A 26,408-nucleotide genomic window follows, 5' to 3' on the forward strand; every position below is an offset into this window, starting at 1 on the left:
GTTGGTCAGGTTGTTTCATTCACCCTTCAAATATATAGTATTTTTCTTCTCTTTTTATAATTCTCAATGAACACCCATAAGTTTCTACTTCAGTATTTCCCCAGGTGGGTTCCTAGGATCTCTATGGTTTTCTCTGATTCATGGAAACTATAACACCGGACTTGGTTTACCCCAAAGTAAGACATTGATGAATGAGAAAAAAACTAAAGGACTGAGAAGGATTGGATTTGGTTTACTTCAAAGTAAGACACTGAGGGACTGAGGAGGGAAAAAATGAAAAATGATGCTAAAACTGGCAAAATTCAGTCAAATTCCACTAGAGTAGGACACAAAAAAACTTAAAAGTCTGCTCTCTGTTCTTGCTCAGAGCAATAGATGTATGCAATACCATCATTCATACACAGGGGGCACTCGTGCTCCAGGAAGGCCTCAGTCTACCTTTCCCAGTAGGAACTGTAAAGTGTGATTCATCCCATTTCCTGTAGAAAACAATAGAAATGATCTTTAGTGGGAATTCCTCATTTTACAGAAAAGGAAACTGAGATTCAGAAAAATTGGTCAGTTTACTCAGGACCACTCCGTTAATAATTGTCAGAGTGAGAATTGGAATCCTTGCTGTTCTAAGGCAGGTTTGGTTGTTGTATTGACCATGTCATCATGGAGTCACTCTGGCTCTTCAAGGACACGATGCACCCCCACCCTGACTCTATACCCTACCCAGGCTAAATCACTTTTATTTCCCCTTCTACCCTTCCTTGGGAACTAAAATTAGATATGTACATGTATAGACAAGACCCAGGGGGAATCAATGGATCCTCCAACTTGTCCATGAAAAATGGACCTCCAGTCAAGAAAAACGCTGCAATTCCCACCCCCTTGAAACCTCACATTTGAACACTCCCCCAAATCTGAGGCCATGTTGCTGGAGTGCTCCTAACTCTCCTTCTCAACATGTACCACTTTCATTATTATAACTGAATTCCTACACTACGCCTCCAATAAACATTCTGCTATGTCTGTGTAAGACTGCCAGACATATTCTGTTTGACTCATTCCTTCCCATCAATGAATGAAGAGGGTGTTGTTCCCCCTTAGGCTGGGCACTGGGAATCAGGCTGAATCTACCTTAGACATGAGCTGGAGACAGGTCTACAACTTGCTTCTTGGGCAATGGAATCCACTGATCTGAGCCACGGGAGAAAGCAAGGGTCAAGAGAGCAAAGCTGAGCCAGGTGACCCGCACACAGACTGGGCTTTCTTGGAGAACAGAATGGAACACCTTTAGATCCATCATGTCATACTCTCTTGTGTTCTCCTATGAGGGAATGTTAATTGAAGTGCTGTCATTAATTCTTAGGATTAAATTTGAAAGAGTTTGTGTCAGGGTTGGGAGGTCTGGGAGACATTTACCTTCTCACATCAATCTACGTTTTCAGGGTTTTTTATCTGCTTGGAATCCACCCTACATCACCCAATAAGCTACCAGACTCCTTGGTTTTCTGGGGTCAACTTCAGAACCATCTGGACTTACTCTTCAGATAAAGTCATGATGCCATTATTGAACATGTGCTGGGTGTCCTAGCAAAAGAGCCATTGCCTTCAAGAAGCTAACATTCTATCGAGGGAAAACAAATATACAGATAAGATGTGCAAAATACATTTATCTATGTACATATTACTCTCAAGGGCAGCTATGCTCAATTTCTCAGAAACTTTTCTGAGCGATCAAAACTTATTCTAGGCCTGTTTCCCCTGGGTCTTGCTAGGTAATTGAAGCTAATGATAAACATCTACAATAAAGTATAATGACTGGTTGGGGTTGAATTTGTTGCCCCTTCCACAAAGAGTCTGCATTTTAATGTGGCCTTCAGTGCTTAATCTCAGAGGAGTGAGTAATGTGGGAATTATAGACACCTTGTCAGGGAATTGGGAAAGATATTTTATTGCAGAGGAACCTTTCTCAGGTCTTTCTGCTGTTTCATAGCTAGTCTGTAAGACCAGCATCCATCCCAGAGGTTACTATAGTAACTCTAGTCACAAAGGTTGAAGGCTTTACAGGGAGTATTGCAACAGGTAAGTTGTGGGGCTAAATTTGAAAATTATTCTTATTGTAAGACTTTTAAAGAAACTAACAGGATCCTTGAGGCTGAAACTTTCCAGGATTTGACTGAGTTCACAAACTGATTTTCTTGCACACAGATTTATTCATCATCTATTTCCTCCCTTTCTTCAAGGTCTGTGTGTGTGTGTGTGTGTGTGTGTGTGTGTGTGTGTGTGTGTGTGTGTAAATACCCCATAGTATAAGCCCAGAAAACTATGGGGACTTGGGGTTGTTGAGGGCTTTTTTTTTCTCAGCTTACCCTCTGTGATTAAAGATGCCTTAATTAGAAATCTTGATGTGGGTTATTGTTGTATTATGAAGGCAAGAACTACGCATTTGAGCTTGAAAGTAGTGACTGAAAGGAGAGAGCTGGGGAGTTGACCTTTAAGATGCTGAAGATGCTTCAGGGTGGGTCAATCACACCCACCAGAGTCATTAGTCTCCAATCTCCTTCCTAATATTTACTCCCACGCTGTTTACTGAGCTGCCAATCAAACCTGTGTCTAGGGGAGGGGAAGTGTGTTAGAGCTCACTAAAAAAAAACAAAAATAAAAAGAGTGATAATTTGTTGAAGTATTTCACCTCTCAATCTTCAAACTTTGATTATATCTTAAGTTAAAAACAAACGTGTTTATTATCCTTAAGCTTCTTTCTCCCAAGTCTCATCATTCATTCACTGCTTTGCTTCTGCTCATTAAGCCCAGAGAGGCAATGTGCTTGGAAACCATCAGGGGGCAGCTGTGACCAGAAAAGAAAATATCAGACTAAATGAAAATCCTAAAATACAAAATACTAAAAAAAAAAAAAATCTCACCAACTCTACTGCCATCCCTCAAGAAATCTTGAGGTAAGGGAAAAAGAAATGAAAAAAGAGACATGCACACACATACACACTAACAAGAGACAGAAATGTAAAGGGAAAGAAAACAAATAAATACAACTGAACTAAATACTACTGGAGGGGAAACTGAGGACCAAGAAGTTAAAAAAAATGAAAGAAAAATATTGAACTTTTTCAGCTTTTTTTAGTGAAAAGTCATAAATTTTCAGAGTTTCTGCCTATATCAAATGTAGGGAATTTAGCTGAACAATGTCAGTAAAAAGATTTGAAGCTGCAGATTTTGACCCAAAGCATGAATTTGGGCTTAGAATGTTTGGAGATAAAGAGGACGGGATAGTGGCTGCCAAGGTGTGGGGTGGGGCAGAAGGGAACGGGAAAAGATAGGAATATATAGAGCACAAAAAAATTCTGCATTTTTCAGAATGCACTAAACAAATAAAGAAATAATAGCTTTCAGCCTTTTGGAAGGTAAGTAAATTAAGCTGAATATAAAGGTGCAATTCTACTTCCTAATGCAGCAGCTCTAGGAAATGAGGGACTGAATTTCTTTGGAAACCTGTGCCATAATCCAAAGCTTTCAGGTGCTCTTCAGCCAAATACTGTCTTGGTTTCAGCAGGTTAACTTCATTAAAGCTCCTAGCTACTGCTTTAATGTCTTGGAGGCTCCCCCCGGGTACATTAGGCAGAAACAAGGCCTCCTGGGAATATTGTACACTGATGTTTTGTATTGAGAATGGAATGCAGGGGCAACACTATGCTGGAATATTTGAAATGGAAAATAGCTTCTAAAATACAATAAATACAATTACTTCTAGTTAATGTCTCTCTTCCTCTTCTGCTTTCGTTTTTCATTTTTTTTCCAGTTGCTAATGATGAGCCCATTTTATCATCAAAAAGTCAGCACCAAGAAAATAAGCATGGTACTCTTCTGGGCACTGTTCAAAATCAAGGAAAGAAAAAAGTGAACTGGTACCAAAGAGGAACTTACAACAAAACACAGGAGCTTAAACTGTAAAACCATAGTCCCTATTTTCAAACAAATAAGCAAACAATTCTTGAAGCACAAATTTGATCAACCGAAGCAAAAGTGTTCACCCTTTCTATAGCTTTCTATCCAAAAGAGATCTTGCTAGGGGTCATTGCCATAACCCAAAGGTTGTCTTTGCTTCCAAGGACCTCAGACAATTGTCCATCAGGGATATTTATTGAGTAACCATCGTACTACTCCAAATGAAATAGATAAGGTCTTTGAGGGTTAGATTTGTCTTTATATTCCTAGTATCTAGCATGGTATTTGAGACATAGTAGGTACTTATTTTTGAATGGAATTGAATTCCTATTCCCTCATCCAGTTCTTGCCTATCCCACTTGTAAGAAAAAAGATATCTTTGATCATCTTGGTGAGAGGTTTCGGTCCTGTGACCAGAAAAGAAAATATCAGACTAGATGAAGACCCAGAAAAATCCTAAAAAACAAAATACATGCACCCCCCCCCCCGAAAAAATCTCACCAACTCTACCACCATCCCTCAAGGAATCACAGGGAGAGGTGAAAAAAGAAATGAAAAAAAGACACACACACACACACACACACACACACACACACTAACAAGAGACAGAAATGGAAAGGGAAAGAAAGAAACAAATACAACAGAACTAAATGCTACTGGAGAGGAAACGGGACAGGGAGGTTAGTAGATCGTACTGGTAAGTATATACCATGATTGTTTTTGCCCAACTGACCTCTATGACCTAAAACCAGTCTTAAGATTGCTCCTTGGAAGGATCTAGGAGGAGGAGTGTATATAAGGAGAACTTTAGATGATATTAAAAAATAGAAGACCTCAATGCCAGTTTTAAAAAACCTTATGTTTAGGACAGTTCTCATTCCCTCTCTGAACTGCCTACTCCCATCCTATCTTCTTTGAAATGGGTCCTCAGAGGACATATTACAAATTCTAAGAAATGTTTAAATTTTTTCCTGAAACTTGATAAAATACAGAACTTCTTAAGGGAGCAATTTTGTTCACCTTAAACAACTCTCCCACAGCTTTAGTTACAAACTTGTTAGACTGTGTCTGTCTCTTCCCTTGTTAGAGCTCAGCAAGGAACTAGTGTACAAATGTGTTTTTTAAATGCTTCATTTGGTCACAGTTAAACCCCCCCATAGCTTTTAATCTTCCCCCCCCACACACACACACGGCAGGATATTTTCCACTTGCTATACCTGTGTGACTCCATTACTGTTAATAGGATAAATCCTCTTGCTACTCAGTTGCCCCCTGTCCTGGGAAAATGAAAGTTTTGCACTTGACTAGAAGATGTATCTTGGGAAAATTCAAACTAATAACAGGAAGGATCTTAATCCTTAATTTTAATGATGAGACTACATAACAAAGTAAACTCAGTCTTGAACTAAGAATCAGCAGACCTGGAGTTTGGTCTTGGCTATTATATCGATTCTCTGTGTGATTTAGGTTCATTGTTTAATTGCCTCAGTGATCTCATTTCTAAAGTATGTGACACCACACTTGTATTCTGTTTGATCTAACTATTGCTTTGGAATATTCCTATAAAATCATTTTCTTTAAAGTGGAATTTGTAGTCAAATAGGTTCAACTTAAGTTTTACCCAAGAAATTGTTAGGACTAAAGTCCAAAACCCTCTCTTTCCAGTTTTATGGTGGCTTCAGTTCTAAGAGGATCGCACAGAGTGTTGTCCAGTGGAAAGTCCATTGACCTGGCACTCAGAAAACCTGAGATATGTTCCAATTCAGCCACTAACTTGCAGTGAGAAGGATCAAGAACCTTTTCCTCTGATACAATTCCCTCCCTTTTCTCTAGACGTCAGTTTGCATACTCCATGAAAGAAGGTATTGGACTGGATGGTCCATCTGTCAATCTGTGATTCTAGAACAATCATAGAGGAAGGACCTAATACATTCTATTTGAACATATTTGAAGCATGAACAGGATCTCCTCACTTCCACTATCATTGGCTTATCATTGAATCCTTAGATCAAGGCTACATGGTCTCTTGGGGCAGCTTGATGGCTCAGTGGATAGGATATTGGGTTTGGAATCAGGAAGACATCTTCCTGAGTTCAAATCTGGATTCAGACACTAGCCCTGTGAACCTGGGCAAGTCATTTAACCCTTTTTGCTTCATTTTCTTCATCTTTAAAATGAGACGGAGAAGGAAATGGAAAACCACTCCAAATGGGTCATGAAGAGTTGTATATAACTGAAACAACTAAACAACAGTATCATTTAACCAGGTAACAACTTCACAATATCATCAATAAAATAAGTATAATCATTTAACTTTTTAAACAGTGTATTGACTGAGAAGTTATAGCAAGAAAAGAAGTATACACATATTTCCTCCTGAATTGGGAAACATTCTCCAAGTTACTCCTTCAGCCTCTAGGGAAAGGAGATTCAAATTTAAAGTGGTTGTAGCCAAAATTCCTGGCTCCAAGGTTACTTCCTAATAATGATGCATAATGAATTCAAAGGTAGCTTCCTTGTTTGCAGACCTTGATTCACTACTGATCTTGAATCAATCATGGAGGTTCTGCTGTCTCCTCACCTGTCTTGGCTATAGTGGTTATGACAATGTCTGCTATGAACTCCAGTCACTGGTTCTTTCTAAACTTTGAATGCTCACAAAATCATTCTGTCTCCAATAATCTGAAAGGAGCAACACAGCAGAGAGAGAAAAGGAACTGTGTAGTCACAGATTACATAGTGACCCAGTTCAGCTGGCCATTCCCACTGCCTGCACCCAGAAACTTAGAGGAGGTCTTCCTCCACTGTCATCAGAGAAGGTTCTCTTGTTGGTGCAGTTTTTTTGGGGTATAGAATCAGTTCCTGCTGAGTAGACAGTTAAAAAGCTTTTCTACCCATAAAGAGTAAAAAGACAAAAAAAAAATAGTCATAGAAAACCTATCCATACTCTACATCAGGGACAAAGCACTTTTCTCAGTGTTCATTGTGAATTTCTAGAAGCAGCTTCCCCAAGCATCCACACAGATGGTACTACATAGAGAAGACTGCCCTTGCATGATGGACTGGGCCCCAGTTGGCCAATCTCCCAATACATACTTATTGCTAAATAAGTAACAGGAGAGACAAACTGTCAAAAGATAGCTTTGGCGCCAAGAAGACAAGAGTTCAAATTCTTCCTCAGACTCAACAGTAGTGTGATCTCAGGCAAGACACAACCCTCTTACTGGCTAAGGAAATTCTATTTGAAGGGCAGTGAGGTGGTAGAGTCGATTGAGCACCAGCTCTGAATTCAGGAAGACTCCATTTTCCATAGTTCAAACCTGGCCCCATAAACTTACTAGCTGTGAGACCCTGGGCTAGTCACTTAAACTTGTTTGCCTCAATTTCCTTATCTGTTACACGAACTGGAAAAGAAAATGGCAAAGTACTTCAGTATTTTTGCCAAGAAAACCCCAAATGGGTCATGAACAGTAGGAAAAAACTGAAATGATTGAACATGAACTCTTTTTGAATAACTTATACATTAATTCTCTATTGCCTTAGGTGGAGGCAGTTTCCATCACATCATGAATTCTCTACAGAGATGAAACCACAGCTCAGGGCACCTCACCCCAACCCCAAATGTAACTACCTATTAAGCTGTTTTTTTTAAAAGCTGCATCAGTCAGGATAAATAACATTTTTAAAAAATCTATACAGTAGGACTCATCAAACTGCTCACATACCACAATTTTAAGAAGTAAATAATCTGTGCTTTTTTTAAAGTCAAGATTAACCATGCAATCCATAATACATTGTCCCCTTTTCCTTGTCATGCCTAGACTTGTCTTTTCTTTGAATTTTCTGAGAAGGACTTATGATGGAAAGGGTTTGAAATATTCCTCACCAAATTGCTTTCTGCCTGGTTATTGCAGTAATTCAATAAACCTTTAGACTGTTCAAAGTAAGAGGGAAATTTGTCTGTAAAATTTCCTCTTTCTGATCCTTAGGGACCTAGATAATCTAGGGACCTCAGCCATTCCCCTGCTCAGCTGGGTTTTGTGCCTTAGCCACCTTATCTAGAACTCTCAAACTCTAACTTTAATATAAAAATCTCCCTTAGTTGAAGCTAAAGTAGCAGAATTCTCAGTCACTAAACATTTTTGAAAAATATAAATTTGATTAGAAATAGATGACCCAATTTTTTCATCTTATCTCTCCTAGAATTTTTGTTGCAGTCCAGTGGGATGGGAGAATCCAACCAGGAAAACCCCATTGAACAATCAATGATATATCATCATCCTTAAAGAAGCAGAGAGTCAATGGACCTAGCTTATAGTCAAAAGCATATACCCATGAGTTAATTTTCAAGTTCATTTCCTTAATTGCCTGAAAATCCATGGCCAGGCAAATTGACTGAGAGGCTAGGATGTCAAATAGAACCATCAGGGACCACACACACTTCACTGAGATTTCTTTTCACTCTGAAATTCTCTGTGATTTTTTTGTTGTTGTCCCCCAAACAAAAGATCATAGTGTAGCTGTCTTTCACAGCAAGGTGAAGATATGTCTTTTGTATGTAATCCACACAGATATTTAAAACTTCAATGGAAATCCGTATTCCCCAAAAGATCTATAGGGACTACATTTCTGTAAATAAATAAAAGTACGGAAAAATAAACTGAATGGACTTTTTATCCAAAGAAACTTCAGTAATACTGAAGCAAATCATCTCCAAATCTCCAAAGGTATCTATTATAAGATTTTGATTTTCCTACAACTACTTCCCCGTATGTATCTTTGGGTATGATATGAAAACTGAAGTCTAGGTCAAGATGTAAAAAAAGTACAATGAGTTGAAAGTTCCAACAATAGATTATGACAGCAATTATCATCATCATCATCATCATCATCATCATCATCATCATCATGATATTTTAAAGACACTGTTAAAAGAAATTAAATTTAGTTTAACTTCTTTACTGTGTATTGTCACTCATGGAGCTCATCCAGTCTGAATTCATTTGGTGCTTTTCTTTCTGTAAGTCTGGGATTTTATAGCTCATTTTTCCTTTTTTTTTTTGGATCCTTGTAATCATTTCATTAATGACATGTTCCTGAATTTGTGCTACATGAGTTTTTTTTCCCTCAAAGGTAGCTGATTGTACCTGTGCCTGTCACTCTAGTCCCAGAGACACTGAGACTTAAGTGGCAGCTTTCAGTTAAACAACTGCAAAGCTGTATTTAGGGTTTTTTTGCAGCATCATGATGAGAAGAAACAAAAGCTCTTTACAACTGCTATTTTAAAAATACTCACCCTGTGGATTTCTTGTCATGGCAGCATTTGTATTTTGATCCCCTCTGTTCAAAGGTAACATTTGAGGATAAATCACATATCCAGAGAAGCTGATAAAAATGACATTTGGGATGAATATAATAAGAGCATTTGTCAGTTGCCATGAAGATTTCTCAGGAGATACATATATCTGTGTGTATGTGTGTGTATACATATAATGGAATTTGCATACACACATGCATGCATAATACATATATATATATATATATATATATTTATATGTATGCAGTATAAAGTGCTTTTAGGATACCCTGAAGGCTATATATGGGCCAAAGACCTATGGTGCATCTCAACTACTTAGAGCTGTTTAATGATAGGGACATGATCCTAGAGAGATGGGCTGAACACTTCCATAGTGCTCTTTTTTTTGGGGGGGGGTTGCAAGGCAATGGGGTTAAGTGACTTGCCCAAGGTCACACAGCTAGGTAATTATTAAGTGTCTGAGGCTGGATTTGAACTCAGGTCCCCCTGACTCCAGGGCTGGTGCTATATCCACTGTGCCACCTAGCTACCCCCTCCATAGTGTTCTTAACAGATCATCATCAGTCATTGCAGAAGTCAATCCATCCCTAGTCTAGCTCAAGAAAAGACTTCAATGTCTGGTATCTTCTCCTGCCAGGTGATCTTCAGAATCTTCCTAATATAATTTAAATGGAAGCAATTCAGTTTCCTGGCATAGAGTTGGTAGACTGCCCAGGTTTCACAGGCATACATACAATGGCTCTGTAAACCTTCAGTTTGGTAATCAGTGTAACTTCCAACCCAAGAAGAGATTTTGAATGCCATTAGGCACTTTTATGTGGCAAAGCACCTGGTACTGATTCTACTCCAGCTGAGATCTACAAGGTGGGGGGTACCGCCTCATCCAAAAGCCGGACGAAATTTTCCAGGTTATATAGTATGAAGAGGTTATTCCCTCAAGAATTCAAGAATGCCTCCATTGTTCATCTCTACAAAAGTAAAGGGAATAGATAGTTCTGTGACAATCACAGGGGTGTTTCTTTTTAAGTCATTACTGGTAAGATTTTTCCCACAGTCCTCCTCAATAGACTGATCCTTCACCTGGAAGACAGTCACCTCCCTGAGAGCTGTGGCTTCAGAAAGGTTTGAGAAACAGTCAGTATGGTGTTTGCTGCCCAACAACGCTAGGAACAGAGCAGAGGTCTGTACATAACGTGTCAAGATCTGACCAAAGTCTTTGATACTGTCAGTCATGAAGGTTTATGAAAAAAATATGTTAAAATGTGGTTTCCTGGAGAAGTTTATCAGTATTGTATGTCAATCTCATAATGGCATGCTTGCTGGAGATTTTTTGGTCACCAATGGAGTGAAACAAGGCTGTGTCCTTGTTCCCATGCTATTTAGCTTGATGTTTTTAGCCATGTTATCAAAAACTTTCACTGAGGATAAACATGGCATCAAGGTCAGCTACTGCATTTTTGGTAAATTCTTCAACTTGAAAAGGCTACAAGCCAAGACCAAAGTAGAGGGAGTTTTGAAGCATGATCTCCTGTTTGTAGATCATGCTCAATGAAGTCTCTGTAGCTGAGATGCAGCAAGTATGTATTAATTCTCTCCTGCTTATGATAACCTTTTCCTAACAATCAGCACCAAAAAAACACAGGTGCTCCATTAACCAGCATCACACCATCCATATGTGGAACCATTGATTACAGCAAATGAAGAAGTTCTGAGTACTGTGGACAAAAACATTCACTTACATGCTAAGGCATGTCCTTTCCAGAGAGGTACATGAGATAATGAAGTTGACACAAACATTGCTAGAGCTAGTTCAGTATTTTGGAGGCTCTGAAAGAAAGGGTTGGAGAGGGGAGATACTAGACGACTACTAAACTGAACGTCTACAGAGCCATTGTACTGACTTCATTGCTGTATGCCTGTGAAACCTAAACAGTCTACCAACTCCATGCCAGGAAACTGAATTGCTTCCATTTAAATTGTCTTAGGAAAATTTTGAAGATCACCCGGCAGGAGAAGTTACCAGGTCTCTGAGGTCTTTTCTTGAGTTAAACTGCCTAGTATTCAAACGTTACTAACAGCACAACTATGATAGATGGGGTATATTGTTTGAATGTCAAATGTAAGATTGCCAAAAAGACTTATTTTTTGGAGAACTCACACAGGGTGAGTACTCACAGAGAGGTCAGAAGAAGAAATACAGGGACACTCTGAAGGTCTCTTTTAAGAACCTTGGAATTGATTGTTCAGCTTGGGAGACGCTGGCACAGGACCACCCAGCATGGTGTGCCCTCATCAGAGATGGGGCTGTGCTGCTGTACAAGGAAGGCAGAATGGAAGCAAGCTCAAAGGAAGCATGAGATGAGAAAATTTAGAGAACCCACTCTAGGTGTTTATATGAACTCTTTGTGCCCAGTCTGTGGTAGAGCATTCCAAGTTCATACTGGTCTGATCAGTCACATGGGACACACTGTAACTTGAATCTAAAATGATGTTATTTTGATCTTCTCCAATAACAAAGGACAAGAATCAACCAACTACATAAATGTATGTATATTCATGTACTTTGGGGAAGGAGTTAGGGATTTGGACCAGAGGGGTAGAAACAGAGTCAGTGGCATTATTCATTTCTGCATTCTGCACCAGGTATTTAAAGAAAAAGGGGGTCCTTTTGCCTTTTGGAAATTATAAAATAAACATTTTTCCAGAGGAGAGGATCCTTAACTGGTAATATTCATGATCCTAACCTAGACTTCCTTTTCTACGTGTGGGCATAGGAAAATGTGCTTGGAGGAACAGGAAATTTAGAGTCCTTGGCACCAAGTTCTCACACTCAGCATAGCCATCTTGCATTTCCATGCTTTTGCCCTCACCATCTTACATCTTGGAATGCAATCTCTCCTTACCTCTGCCACCCAGATCCCCCTCTTTTCCTTCAAGGTATAGCTCAAGCACTACTTTCTAGAGGAAACCTTCCTCAATTTTTCAAATCACCAGCATCCTCCTCTTAAACTACCTTATATTGAACTAACGTGTTTATTCTCTGTGTATTTGTTCTGTCACTCTCTGTTTCTCTGTCTCTCTCTATCTCTCTCTAATATTATCTCTCTAGCTACTATGTATATCTATCTAGCAATCATTCCAAGTCCCTGAAATGCTTTGGAGATTCAAAAATGTGAACATTTGCTACTTTCAATATCAGAAATTTAAATGTTTTAACAGAGATAAACTAACCTTGCTAAGATCTCTCTATCCCATAAAGCAATATCCTAAGTCCTGGTAAATCTTAAGACAAGTAAGATCCTAATGAATTAATGAGTTGATTATTTTCCAAATTTCTATTGTTTGTTGGAAGTTTATTAGTGAGACAATAGAGTGCTCATGATATGGATCTTTTCTCACACTCAGTTGATCTAAATACAGGATTTATTGAGATTATACAAATGGGTCTAGTGAACATTTAAATGTTCCTGAGAATGCATGTGTCCTGTCTCCCACCACTCTGGAGCCCTGTTATTTGTAATGGCTTTGGGAGATACTGCCTAGAACCACAGGCAATATTTAAGTGGGCTGTGGCCATGAAGGGCCATAGAACTTTATTCTTAAAATGATACCCATTGAAGGTAAGGTAAGCAAACCAGTACCACCTTTGAATAGGCTAATCATGTGTGGGTCAATAAAGATAAATTCTGTACTGGGTTTGTTAGAATTGTGTTGTTATCTGGATCTACTCTTGTCATTTTAGCTTCTTCTGGCTCCCTGTTCCCCATCCCCTAACCAGATTAGATCACTTCAGCAAAAGCCTGAATTTCTCTCAAAAAATATTTTCTCACCTCTATATTTATTATCTAAAAGATATGACCAGATGTTTCAAAATTATGAAGACCAAGCATGTTTCCCCAAATCAGAGAAATGAGAAGACACCCTTTACAGAGATGAGAGACCCATTGCTACAATACATTGCGTTTATATTGTCATACTTTCTTGATGTGTTGGTAGCTTTTGTTGATTTTTCTCTTTTTCTTTCCTTTAAAGTAGTATTTGTTATGTGGGATAGCTATCTGAGAGAGGGAAGTGTACTTGGAGAAATTCTGGTGATTTAAAAAAACAAAAGATATCAATAATTTTTTTTAAAGTCCTGAATTTTATGTCCCAAATCCCTCTTAGATCCTATAAAGAGGTCTAATCACAAGACAAGTGATAGTATGCATGGGGGGGGGGGGGGCGCTATGGTTTCCTTTGGTACCAGAAGATATGTTGGCCTCAGCATTAACTTCCATTTAAACATTTTTTTCAGGCATTTTGTAGAATTCTAAATAATCCTTATCCCCACCCCTTCTTCCACAACCGTAAATGGAATGAGAACTCTAAACAAATAGAATGGAATATTCTAGACTGTCCATTTTATAAATGGTACAGCTATATTACTATGGGCCACTGGTTGAATGATGGAGGTAGGGTGGGGGTGATGATAGAGCATTGGGAAGGAATTATAACTTGAATCAAAACTTAAGACTCTCTGGCTCTGGCTCCCCTCCCTAGTTAACATTCTTCTAGAGCTCCCCTCTTTTTGAGTAGTTGGCGTCACTGGGACTGCCTACGTAATGACAGAAGAAGGGAGTGAAGCAATAAATCGTATCAGTCTTATGGCATGTGGGTGAGTTAACTGTGGTATAGACTGCCAAATCTTGATGCATTCAGATATGGGAAATCAGTTCAAGCAGAACAGTTGGCTCTTCTCCATCTGTTCACGGTCCCCATTTGACTCATCTCTGCTCTGTAAACACTCTCAGACTTGTTAACAAGTTGAACAAATTTTGAAACTCCATAAACCAAGGTCAGAAGTTACCTTGTGAGACACATCAGAGGACATATAAACTTGACTTACGGTGAGAAACATTTTCAACCAATGTGATGATTTTAATTTCTCATGTTCACAAAAAAGGATGAAAATTAAGATCAGAAGAACTTTGTCAAACAAGAATTGGGGAGACAAAATTTCTTGTCCCAAAAATAGAAAGACTGTCAGCATTCTTTTTGGTACATGATAAGGAAAAATAAATGTTCACAAAGGTAACAAGATAGAAAAAAAAAAGCAATTACAGGTAGTCTAAAGGAAACATAATTGAAGATTTCTTTGATTCATAATTGAAGAACTAAAGGCTTTCTCTATCTCTACCACCACATTTTCATGAAGAATTTGCTAGCAGGGATCACCTCAGATTTTCTACAAAACACATAAGACTTTAATTTCTGTAGACCTTTACAATTTGTATCATCTTCTCATAAATCTCATCATGTCCTCTTCTCTCCAAGATAGGCAATGATGATATAATTATTCATGTTATAAATGAAGAGAACAGAGGCTTAAGGGCAGGATTCTAATCTAGGACCTCTTAGTCCTAGTCTAGCAGTTTTCCTTTTAACCAATACTATGAGATTGGTATTGCTCATCAGTCCTCTTGAAGAATCTAATGAAGAAAATGGAAATAGAGAAATATACGCACACACAGATTTCACAGGTGAAATCAAAGCTAAAGCTATTATTACTAAAACTTTTATCATTTGTCTTATATAACTCTTGTCAGATTTTTAGTTTGCTTTCCCCTCAGGCCTGTTATTTCACTGCCCTGGGAAACTTCCAACAGCAACTATATTTTCCTCTCAGCAACTGAGAAATTAAGTAATTTGCCCATGGCTGAATCACTAAAAAAAAGTTGGAGAAGGGATTTAAACTCAGGTCTTTCCTGAGTCCAAGCCTGGCACTCTCTCTAGTCCATCAATCAACCACAGAATCAACAGCATCTTCTAACCACTGACTATTATAAAAATTATGAAAACCTTTCATGGAAGGAGAACTTTTGCATGGGATATGCTTGTAATTATTTAATAACCAGCTCTCTGAGGGAAAAAATGTATGAAAGATACACTTTTAACTTTAATTTTCATTAGTAACATTCTCTCCATCACTTTCTTGTGTTGACAATCAATAAAACAAAAAAATTAGACTCTGATTTATAACTTCTAAAGATTTTCAAGATATAAATGCTCATACTGCAAATAAACAATTGGATTTCACTAGCTGGTATGAGCTGGCTCCAGCACATTCTTTTTAGGCTATTTTATACATGCAAATCAATCGGATTGCTTTGCCTGACCAACTTTACTGGTCAGATGTAAAAAAAATCTGTCAGTCAATAAAATAGTTGTCCATCACAAAGTAAATCTCTGGAAAGCATAATAAAAAAAACAATCAAATGACTACTTTTGACTGACTTAACTAGACAATCTAATCAAAACAGTCCAGCCAGCATTTGCTGATACCTAAACCTGTAGACATAGCAGGCTAAAAACCAATGAAACTATAATGGTGTTTAGAAGTTGGCAAGGATGGATGAGGTCATAAGGCTCAGAACAAGGAGAAGAGAGGGAGCCCAGAGAACTTTTACTCTGCTCATGACTTACTATTTGAACTTGGTTAAGCATCTAACCTTTGAAAAATAATGGCACCCAAAAAAACTCTTTCTACCTACCAGCTGTTCTGGGAAGATTACTGAAGTCATTTGTTTTACCTATCACAAAGGGTAGGATAAATGGACCATTTGCAAACACTATCTTTTATGACTCTGGAAAAAAATTCCCCACCTCCCAAAGGGGAAGCCATTTATCTCTGGTCTTCAGCAGTAAGTTATGCCTAATGGTTGTGAGAAGCTTAGAGCCCTTTAGAGGTCTTATCAGGGTTGATGATGGTCATTGATAACAGTCATGGCAAGGGGCATAATTACACTGTTCCTTAAAGCTGAGGACCTGCACCTAGTAGATGGCATATTTGTAATTGCTTGGTAAGTTTTGTTGAATGAATGAATTTTTATAACTTGAATGAATGAATTTTTAAAAATCTCATTTTTTAATAACCATGAATTTATTTGATTTTCCAGTATGTGTAGTGAAAATTCAAATTCAACAAGCCTTTATTCATCACCTGCTATGTGCAAGACTACAACTGGTATCCTGAGATGTCACAGGAGAAGTGAATAAATCCTCCAGGGTGGACCCCTTGGGGTGAACTTATGGAAGAACTTAGATAAGAGTTGTAAAGGATGGACAAACATAGATGGGTTATAATCTTTATCACAGAAGGAAATTTCCAGGTCTCGATTCTAACCTGAATGAGATAAAGAGATCCAAGCTCAATAAATAAACAAATAAAACAATAAATAAAGAAATGAACAAAGAAATAAACAAATGAACAAATGAAAGAATGCATACATAAAATATCAATAATGTAAGTTAACTTGGGAAGTGAAAGCAGGAAGAGAACACGATCTCTTTTTTCAATAATTATTAAGGAATTTGAATGAAAGTTATAGTGATATTACTATAACTCATTATACCTACTAATTGTATATCCATCTGACAAACACCTCATTACCTGACAAGGGAAAAAAATCACACACACACACACACACACACACACACACACACACACACACACACACACACACCTGACAATTAGGGACCAAATCAAATCCAACAAGTCCTTCTGGCCATGGGTACCTACTTGCTATGCTTGTCTGGCACTATTCGAGGCTGCCATAACACAGAGTAAATGGAATCTCCCTCTCCAGAAGGACGACTTCAACATTAAGAGTCTGCAAATCTAGTGAAAAGATAGTGCGGTTCTAGTGCCTGCAGAAGGAGCCTTCCCTACCTCACAGGGGTGTAGTGAGGTTTAATTAATTGTTGGGAAAGCACTTTGAGATCCTGGGATGAAAGGCACTATATAATGATAATAATTTGCATCCGCAAGGTGCCTTTCTTCAATAGAATTCGAAGTACTTTATAAACATTAATTAATCCACACAACACCCCAGTGAGGTAGGTAAGTTTTCCCGGGGTACGCTATACAAATCCACCGCATTATGAGTAGGAGGAATAGGATGCCTTAGTATAATTGCATCTACTTATTTATTTATTTATCTATTTATTTACTTATCAATTTGCTTGCTGACTTGTTGTTTTGCTCTTAGGCAACCTCTAGAAAGGCTAAATTTTTTTCTACCCTGCCTCCCCTTAGCATGTCTGCATTGCCCTTCTCTCCAGATCGTCCACATATCATATTCTACTGGAGTGTTTCACAGCTAATCATTTCTCCTAGAGGACACGTGTCCTGTGCTATGCAAGAAATAAACAGCTGTCATTCCAATGGATATTAATGCCTATTGTCTCCCATTCTGGAACCCTTTGCCTCCACCATACAAAGAGAATGGGGGGGAGGGGGAGAGGAGAGCAGGGTGACATCTGTTTGAAAGGCAGTTAGCAGCCATATTGTAGAGCCTGCACCTGGTTTCTACTTGGGCTTCCTGGCCTTCTGTCTTTGTTACCAGTATATTTTTCATTTTGCTTTTCATTTCCATCTATCATGGGGTTATGAAATGGTGGGGTGGGAGATGGGGGGGGGAGGAGCAGGAAGGGAGAGTAAAAATTCTCCTCCATGAGTAAATAGAATTGCCAGACTTCCCAGGCATCATGGATCTGTTATGAATCAACGTAATACAGAGGAGGCTCTGATATTAGAACCCAAATAGCTATCCCTAAATCCTACAGTTCCACCACTGAAATAAACCAGAGAAAACCAACACCCCTCCCCTAGACAAATGACTTCAACATGCTAAGTAGTGGCTGACTTGTCAGTCTTGAGTGATCCTAAGATTAGAGCCACTGTTCCGACACTCCTCCTGGCTTTAATTCTACACATACTCATTGCCTGCAATTTTCCAGATTGAAAAGGAAAGGAGTAGAGAAACTTGTTTGCTGTCAAAGTTCTACCAATGCACCCGCACTTTAAGACAGCTGTCTCTCACTCAGTTTTCCAAATGACCCATCTCCACCACCAGCAGTGGATGTTCAATGAATTGGTGTCTCAAAGGGAACTCTGTCAGAAAACTAGTTGCCCCCACAAGATTCCAGCCTGCTTCTTTCAGAATACTCTTTGATCAAAGGGTTTCTAATTTTTGATCTAGTGGGTTTTAGTTTTATTTTATTTTATTTTTTTTACTTGGACTAGAGTCAAAATTATGTTTGTTAAGTAGTTGTTTACACATTATCCCCCCCCACCATTACATAGGGAATTCTTCAATGTCCTAAACTGTCTTTTTGCCTTTCTTTGTATCCTTGATACTTAGCACATAGAGCTAGAGTTAAACAAATATTTGTTGACTGCTTGACTTTTGGACCAGAAAGAATTTCTTAGGAGAAGTAAAAAGTTACTAATTTATTTTGTTAGGTAAGACTGGATAAAGGATCAAGACATGTGGAAAGAGTCTGAGATGTAGAATTAGATGAGAGGCTGCTGTGCCTTATTTTCTTTTTGCCTGAAGTTTCAGGGTTAGACTAAATGATCTTAAATTCTCTTTCAAGGTCATCTAGTATTTGACATTTTTTTTCTTTTTTCTGTAGCTTAGTTTTCCATTTTCTAATCATGTTTTACAATCATGTCCTTCACTCTATAGGTTTGCTTGACTTGCAGACAGAAGACAGATGAAAGCTAAAGAGAATTGTAGCAGGTAAGAGTAATAAAGATTACAGATTATGAGAGCAGATGGGATTGGGGTAGTAGTGCTGTCCCCAAGTACAGAAGAAACAGTTTGATGTGTAAGACCCAAAAAACCTAAACTAACAACAGAGATAATTCATGATCATTGTCCACAGTCAGAATGGATTTTGAAATGGTTATGCCTTCTTTCACCTGATCAAAGACCCCATGTTAACCATCTAACCAACAAATCATTTTTAGTAATACAGGTATAAAATTGGGACCTCTTTGTGAAGGGTGCAGCATTTGTCATGATCATTTGTCATTGTGCTTCAGAATGAAGTCCTCATCAGAGAACCTTTACCTTGTAGATGGACTCAACACTAGTGCCATTAGGGTATGTGAAGTCACCATTCTGGCATACCAACACAAATGATTCTATGACAGTAGAATCCTTTATAACCAAAATTCCTTTTTTTCTAATAATCAGAGCATGGATGCTTTCTTTTTTTCTTTTTTCCAATTATAGGCAAAGATGATTTTTTTGGTAGGTTTTGAGTTTCACATTTTTCTACTCCCTTCCTTCCTTCCTCCCCACCCCCTCTCCATGACCGCATGGATTTTTTTTTTGCTAACTTTGAAAAATTGTTTGTAAATAATTTAAAAGTAATTTGACCCAAAGATCTTTAATTGATGGTGATGTTGAAGTACATGAGAGGGTTCCACAGAAAGCTGGTCTAAAGGCAATGAGGAGCCTAGGGGGAAATATTGGTGACTTTGGTCTATTGACCAAGGAAGATCTCATCTGTTGGTCTGTTCATTTTTATAGAAGAATTGTTCAGTCATTCAGTCTTTTCTGACTCTTCATAACCTCATGGTCCAGAGCCCACAAGGCCTTTCTATCCTTCACTATCTCTCAAAGTCCATCCAAGCTCATGTTCATTACTTCCATGATACTATCTATCTCATTCTTTGCTATGCCTTTCTCCTTTTGCCTTCAAACTTCCTCAACATTAGGGTCTTTTTTTTTTCATTTTTAACATTTTATTTGTTTTCCAATTATATATATTATATATATAGTATCTACCTATCATTTTTTGCAAGGCTCTGAATTCTACAATTTCCCCCCTCCCTCCCTTCCCCCCCCCCACAGAAGGCTGTCTGATAGTTTTTACATTGTTTCCATGCCATATATTGATGTAAATCGAATGTGTTATAAGAGTAAACATAAACCCCCTCCCCCACCCCAAGAAGATGAGAAGCCTCAAGAACAGAGAGAGAGAGAGAGAGAGAGAGAGAGAGAGAGAAAAATTGTACTTCAATCTGTGTTCAGATTTCAATGGCTCCGTCTCTGAGGTGAGTTGCTTTCTTTATCATAAGTCCACCAGAGAAGTTGTTTCAATATTTTTCCCACAGTTGCTATTACTAGCTGTACCTCCACTCTATCTCTCCCCATTCTCATTTATTCTCTCTCTCCTTTCATCCTGGCCCTGGCCAAAAGTGTGTTGCATCTGAGTACCCTCTCTCTTGAGCTTCCCTCTATTCTATCACCTATTCCCCCCTTCCCTACCCCCATTCCCCCTTATCCCATCCCTTTCTTCTCATTTTTCTCTAGGGTAAGATAGATTTCTATACCCTATTAAGTGTGTATGTTATTTCCTCTCTGAGCCATTTCTGATGAGAATGAAGGTTCACTCATTCCCCTTTGCCTTCTGCCTTTCCACTCCATTGAAAAAACTTTTTCTTGACTCTTATGTGAAATTTCTTAGCTTCTTCTTCACCTCCTTTCCCTTCCCTCCTACTTTCTTTTATCACCCATTGACTCCATCTTTTTTACTATATAATACCATTATATTCCACTCCTTCCTATGTCTTGTCTATATATGCTCCTTCTAACAACTCTAATAAATGAGGAAGTTCATATGAGTTATCAATATCTTCTTCCTGTGCAGGAATACAAACAGTTCAATATCATTAAGTTCCTCAAAGTTAGTCCTCCTCATACACCCCCTCTGTGGTTCACCTGAGTCCTGTACTTAGAGATCAAACTTTCTGTTCAGTTCTGGCTGTTTCAATAGGAAAGTCTGAAAGTCCCCTGTTTCATTGAAAGTCAATCTTTTTCCCTGAAAGAGAATGTTCAGTTTTGCTGGGTAGTTGATTCTTGGTTGTAAACTGAGATCTTTTGCCTTCCAGAATATCATATTCTAATCCCTACGAGCCCCTAATGTAGATGCTGTCAGATCCTGTGTAATCCTGACTATGGAGCCTCAGTAGCTGAATTTTTGTTTCTGGCAGCTTTTAGAATTTTCTCTTTGATTTGGGAATTTGGCCTTAATATTCCTGGAAGTTTTCTTTTGGGATCTCTTTCAGGAGGTGACCAGTGAATTCTCTTGATTTCTATTTTACCCTCTGCTTCTAGGATCTCAGGGCAATTTTGCTGCATTATTTCTTGAAAAATGAAGGCTAGGCTCTTCTCCTGGTCATGACTTTGAGGTAGTCCAATAATTTTTAAAATAATTTCTTCTGGATCTGTTTTTGAGATCGGCTCTTTTTCCAATGAGATATTTCACATTTTCTTCTAATTTTTTGGCTTTTTTGGAAGTTTTATTTCTTCCTGATTTCTTGCAAAGTCATTAGCTTCCTTTACTTCCAATCTGCATTTAAAGGAGTTCTTTTCTTCAGAGAGTTTTTTTTATCTCATTTTCCAGCTGGCCAATTCTGCTTTTTAAGGCATTCTTCTCCTCATTTGCCTTTTGTTTTTCTTTTTCCATTAGGCCTAAACTAGTTTCTAACATATTATTTTCTTCAGTTTCTTTTGTATATCTTTCACCAAGATTTTCATGATTTTTCTGCATCACTGTCATTTCTCCTCCCAATTTTTCCTCCATCTCCCTTAATTGCTTTTCAAAGTCTTTCTTGAGCTCATTCATAGTCTGAGACCATTTTCTATTTCTCTTGGAGGTTTTGGATATGGAAACTTCGATTCTCACCATCTGAGTATGTGTTTTGATCTTCCATGGGACTAAAGTAATTCTTTATGGTCAGATTCTTCTTTTTCTGTTGTTTGCTCATTTCCTCAGCCCAAGACAGCACTTCCAAGGCTTTGGGATTTTTGGGGGGGACTCCCAACTGGGACCTTTATTCCTCCAAGGTCTTATGCTCTCTTGCCTGTGCTTTGATATGTAAATGGACCTGTACTTCCCTTTACCCTGAAGCTATAAGGAGAGATTCTGCTATCTTAGTATGGAAACCCAAATTGCAACCTGAGCAAACAGCAGAGTCCTACTGTGAGGGAGAGCAGAGAAATCTCTGCAGACTTCCCTTCCCATCTCAGGCTGCTTTCTGCAGATTCTCACTTTAGATTCTGTGGCAGGTGCTCCTCACTCCACACTCATTCTGGTGTAGCAGAGTTCTCTCACTGCCCCTTCAAGCTCTTGCCATGATCTCTGGGCTAGGCTAGGCTGGGCTGAGCTGTGGCCAGGGCTTTTTTCTCAACCCCCAGTCCTGGTGAAACACACCTTTCCCTCGGAACTTCTAAGTTATCTTGGACTGGGAAAATATATCACTCAGTCTTTCTGTGGGTTCTGCCCCTCTAAATTTTGGCTAGAGCCATCATTTGTTTTTTTTTTTTTTTGGAGTTTAGGGGGAAGGAGTCCCCAGGAAATGCTGCCTTGACTTCACCCATTAGGGTCTTTTCCAATGAAGAAGAGGACAAGGCATATCAATAACTTGCTCTAGGATACAGGTATAAGCAACAGAGTCGCAGCCCCTCAATTGAGCACTCATCAAGGATTCATGTTGAAATGAGGAATTTAGGGAGGTTTAGCTTTGCTCAGGTTAAATGGTTCCCCGATTCTCTTCACTTTTCCTCTGAATCAGTACTATATTTTAGGATAATAACTTTGGGAGCTTTGGGAAGACAAATTGGAAAGGGAATTGACATGAGGAAGGGAGAAAGATCAATTAGTAAGCACATTTAATAATCTGGAAGAGAATCAATGTATCCTTGAACTAGAATGGTGGCTAAGTGAGGGCAGAGAAGGGAAAATATGCAAGAAATGTTATGGAAGTAGTTAAGACAAGATTAATTAGTTTATTGGATAGATGTGTTGAGGACTAAAAATGGGTCAAAGATGGCACTGAGTTCTCAGACTTGGAAGACTGAAATGGTTGGTAATTCTTTTGACAGTAAGGAAAGTCAGAAAAGGGGTGGGGTGCTCGTCCTATGTGACTCATTCTATTCACTGTGTCCCATGCAAATTGAAAAGGATGGTGATGTAAGGCTCTTACTTTCCAGTCTTTATCCCAGAGATAGAATCCACCAGCTAAGACCTTGAGGTAGCCTGGGAAAGTTGTGGATATGTTGGAGAAGAAGTGGATGTCTTTAGTGAGTTCCTACATAGCATAGACAGTTTGGGAGCTTGCTTATCAGAGAGGGGAGGCAGGGTTAGATTGTGATGATGAAAAAGAATTGGTGGAGTTATGTTGAAGACAAAAGCCAAAATTGGCTATCATGGGATGGGTGGGATGTGATCCATATTCCCACCGAGTTGATTGATTATATATAACTTAGAGTCATACCAGAGTCAACCAGCTCTTTGGAGACCATTGATATGATTAATATAATGGCAAGTCTGTGCATCACAGGTATACTACGAAATTATGTATGTTACTCTAGATAAAATGTTAAATAATTTTGTTTATATAAATTTTATTTGCCCAGCATGTATATTATGCTGAATATAGTATTTGCAAAATGAACAAAACTTCCCTATTGCCTTTTCACTAACCTCAAAAACTTAGGCTTTGAACATCCAATGAACTCAACAAACATTACTCTCATAGGAGAGAAACTGCACGCATGAATCATTAGTAGTTTTCTCAACTTAATTGTTCAAGCACTGTAATTTCTGACAGCAAAAAATATTGTTCTGTGAGCAAAAAAAAAAGCAAAAAATAAAATAAAACATTCGCAAATCACCTCAATAGCACCTTATATTTATATTGGTCTTTCAGTATTCAAAATACTTTCTTCATGACAGACTTAGCTGAAGGCAAGGAGTGAAAATCTAATTTCTCCCATTTTATAAACTGGGGTGGAGACTCAGAGATGGGTGGATGCTTGCCTAAAGTTGCTTTGTAGTATGGGGGGTCAAGAAGCAGGGACTTCAGTCTTCAGATACCCATTTCCCATATTATTCTACTCTAACAGACTTTGCCTCTTGCCACCTATATGAACTTTAGAAAATCACTTATTTTCTGTGTAAAGAAAAGCTTCTTCATCTGTAAAAATGAAAGGACTGGACTAAGTCACTCCTGAGGTCCATTTCAGTTCTAAAAGTGATCTTTTATCCTTAGGATTTAAATTATTCAAGGTAGACCTGAGTGTAGAATCAGCAATTCTGATGCTAATTGGGAGACATTATAGTAGGAATGTGGTTCTGTGAATACGGAGAGTGTTGAAATACATCTACCACAAATGTGGGGAGGAGGTCACAAGAAAAAGTTTCAAATACCAAGTTGCGCCAGTTATTAGAGGATAAAAACATATGTAGTCTATTCCTTTCCTCTTAAGTTGAAAATAGCTTATTTCAATATTTTGTTACCTGAGTTTAGGGTGAGATGGCAAAGATAGGTTGCTATATAAAATCCATGCAAGAAGGAGTTTTCTAAGTACATAGTAATTATATTAAGGGGAACTTGAAATGATAGCTTTATTGGCATTGAACATTCCTGTACTTAGTCATAAATTCAGTACGGTATAGAATTCCTGGGTCCTACCTACTTAACTAGCACAATGAACCAATTGTATGCTTGGACTTTTGTCTCTGGGTAGAGTAACATTGTATTTCTCATTTTCTAAAAATTCTGATGATATGAAGAAGGAACACAGGTATATTATGACTAGGTACATCTTCCCTTTTCCATGGGTTTTTCTCATAGTGTCCATACAAAAAAATAATAGATTAGAGGATAAAGAAAGGACTGGCCTCAGAGTCAAGAAAACCTAGGTTCAATTCTTTCCTCTGATAATTACTAGGTGTATGAGCCTAGGAAAGTCTCAGTGATCTAGGCAACTCTTTAAGACTATATAATTGAAAGAAAAGTTGTCAGATGTGTGATTTTTTAAAAAGGTTCAGAGACATAGTTTCTGGTAATTTAAGCACTTTATTAATGATGCCAGAATGCTTATCAATAAAAGGATGGTCATTTGACCATTTCTCTTGGCCAAAAGACCCCTTCATGATGGTATTGGTAGTGGGTGCCTTGGAGGAGTAGGTGTTCCTGAGGGTGGCAATCAACTCTTATTGTTTAACAAATAATGAGAAAATGAATAATAAAATGAGGGTCTTGGGGTATTTGATTTGGATTACTCCAAAATACATCAATTTCCATATCATCCATCTGACAAAAATGGAGAATCAACACTTTCTCAGAACTGTTTGAATAAAGACAGTGAGCAGGAATTCACCCATTAAATTAAAACTTAAAATTTATTTTACTTTCTTTGATTAGATTATCCTAGCTGGATAAGTCATTTTTAGTGGTTGATTTCTGGATAAGGGAATAGAAAAAAGGGGAAAACCTTAGTGTTAATACAGTAATCAGTTACTAAATACAAAGAGAGAAATTAATCATTTAAGTGGAGGCAATTCTACACTCCTGGAGCTTCCTACAATGATGAAATGACAGGATCATAACTTTCAAGGTAGGAGGTCAAGTTAAACTCCCTCATTTTAACGATGAGAAAACTCAGTCCCAGAGAAGTTAAATGACTTGTCCAGGGTCACACAGCTAATACATGACTGACATGATATAGGAAAGACAGGTTTTCCTGACTCCGGGTCCGGCACCTCTACCCAGTAAACTCTGCTGGTTTTCCATTATAAAACCAGCAAATAAAAAAAAAGTTTAAAACTCCAGATAGATATATGAAGAATATGGGGAGATAAGAAATTATGGATTTAACATATCTAACCCTATAGCTAATCCTTCAGGTTTTGTATTTACTAGGATCTTATGTGCCTAATTCCATATAACCCCATTCAATTCCTATTCAGATGTTGTGCTGGTTGATAAACGCCTAAAAACAAGTTATCTGAAAATATCTAACAGGCTATCTGAAATATCCATATATTTATGACACTTTTAAATTTAATGTGTTTCTAACAGATTAATTTAACAAAAAATTTAACATTTTCTCCATCAATTTAAGCCTAGACAACCCACAAAACTAATCAATCAAGTCCTGATTCATAGCATCTGATGATTCTGAGGTGTAAATACTCTGAATGAAAATTTAACAGTTGCTTCTCCAGAACCATTGTGCCATCACAACCTGCCTCTCATTCCATTGGTCCCTTAACAGACACCTACCTATATCACTTCATTTGAAATTTGAAAACTATCTCACTTAGAACTAGATATCTACCTGACTGACTATAACAAATTTATGGATTTAAATCAAAGGGTTCTTCTCCTTTAGTAGGACCAAGTGGATATCACCCCAAATTGAAATTAAACATTGCAGCTGACTTGGAAAGAAACTTAAAGCAAGCATGGTAATCCTTTACTGGACTCCTTGCTTTTGAACCCTCCCCTTTCCTC

This window comes from Macrotis lagotis, chromosome 6 (assembly GCF_037893015.1).
Source record: "Macrotis lagotis isolate mMagLag1 chromosome 6, bilby.v1.9.chrom.fasta, whole genome shotgun sequence".
NCBI lineage: Eukaryota > Metazoa > Chordata > Mammalia > Peramelemorphia > Peramelidae > Macrotis > Macrotis lagotis.